Here is a 1,625-nt window from a genome sequence, read left to right as displayed (position 1 = left end):
GTGTGAATGTTGCAAGCACAAATACCACAAACAGTTTCCTTAGCCTTATCCTTCTTTAGTTCCATGGCCTCGAATTTCCTTATGAGATTAGCCACTTTAGCATTAATATCATCATCCTCTTTTAGAAGGCATATTCCGATCCTCTCCTTTTATTGAGCGGGCCTAGAGGTGGTGCTCGATTTTGGGGAGACGTCCCATGATTGTGCATTTTCAGCAAGTCTGTCCAAATAATCCCACACATCATCAACATTTTTGTTCATGAATTCTCCATTGCACATTGTCTCGACCAATTGGCGTATGAAAGATGTCAGTCCATCATAGAAAAAGTGTGTAATGCTCCACGCTTCAAAATCATATTGCGGACATGAACTGACAAGATCCTTGAACCACTCCCAACATTAGAAGAATATTTCATATTCCTTTTGGGTGAAGTTCATGATTAACTTTCTGAAGGTGTTCGTTTTATAGTGTGGGAAAATTTTCTTTATAAAACTCCCTTATCATGTCATTCTATGTGCTAATAAATTACGGACGTAGTGAATGCAACCACGTCTTAGCTTTCTCTGTCAAAGAAAAGGTTAAGAGTTTCAACCTGACTGTGTCATCAGACATGTTAGGAAAATATAAAATGGTTATGATCTCATCAAACTCTTTTAAGTGTAAATATGAATTTTTAGATTTAAGTCCATGGAATTTTAGGAGTTGGATCACCCCTGGCTTGATATCCATATGTCCCGTATTTTCTGGAAAAACCATGCATGAGGGCGTGCTCACCCCCGCCGGTTGTAAATAATCTCGTAAAGTACAAGGCGGGGGTGCTTGATGCACCTCATTCTCATCCTGGATTTCCTCAACCCTACGTTGAGGTGGATTTGGAGGTTGATTGGCAACCATAACTTCAGCTAACTCTGTGGATCTTAAGTGGTGTCTAATCCTATGATCGATAGATAGCCCCTCAACTAATCCTCCTTCACTTAAGAGATGTCGAGTGTTGTCACGGACCCACTTGGGCATGAAACACTCTCAACCCTCAATTTCATAATCTAACCTAAAACTAAAAGGTAAGAGGAAGAAATCTAGAAATAGAAAGAGAGAGAATTAGAAAGAAGTTACCATATTAAAAGTTTCTATGTTGGGATCTTGCAGAAGAAAAAGGAAAACAAATTAGTTTCTACAAAAAAAGAAATAAGAAAACAACTTAGTTTCTATAAACAAATTAGGAAAGTTTCTAAAAATAGAAAGTAAGTTAGTTTCTAAAAATAAATTAGAAAAACCCTAACTTAAAATAGAAAGTAAACAAACCCTAATCTTAACCTAATTCTAAAACTAGTTAATCTCAGAAAAACGCAACCATTAGTTCCTCAGCAATGACGCCAAAAACTTGTTCACAACCCCAAGTGTAGGGTCGCGATGTAGTAATGATCTTGGTGAGACTGAGGTCGAATCCACAGAGACTAAACTTGTACGTTTCTGAAATTAAGTAAAACTAGAACTAGAAGAAGATGTGAATCTAATTTTGAAGTAATTGAGAGAGTAATTGTGATTAAAGTGATTAAAACTAACAAATTCATAGGTGATAACTAGGGTTTCCAAGGATCCACTTGTAGAGATCAGGGAACCCTCTT

At 37.0% G+C, this 1,625-nt stretch overlaps 1 non-coding gene across 1 annotated transcript; it reads left to right on the top strand.

The window, feature by feature from the left end:
• The first annotated feature begins 348 nt into the window (after positions 1–348).
• On the top strand, positions 349–455 carry LOC131244873 (small nucleolar RNA R71). Its single transcript, XR_009170645.1, has one exon. It is a non-coding gene; the product is annotated as a small nucleolar RNA R71 (small nucleolar RNA).
• Positions 456–1,625: the final 1,170 nt, after the last annotated feature.

This window comes from Magnolia sinica, chromosome 4 (genome assembly GCF_029962835.1).
Source record: "Magnolia sinica isolate HGM2019 chromosome 4, MsV1, whole genome shotgun sequence".
NCBI lineage: Eukaryota > Viridiplantae > Streptophyta > Magnoliopsida > Magnoliales > Magnoliaceae > Magnolia > Magnolia sinica.
This window is presented reverse-complemented; position numbering and strand designations above follow the sequence as displayed.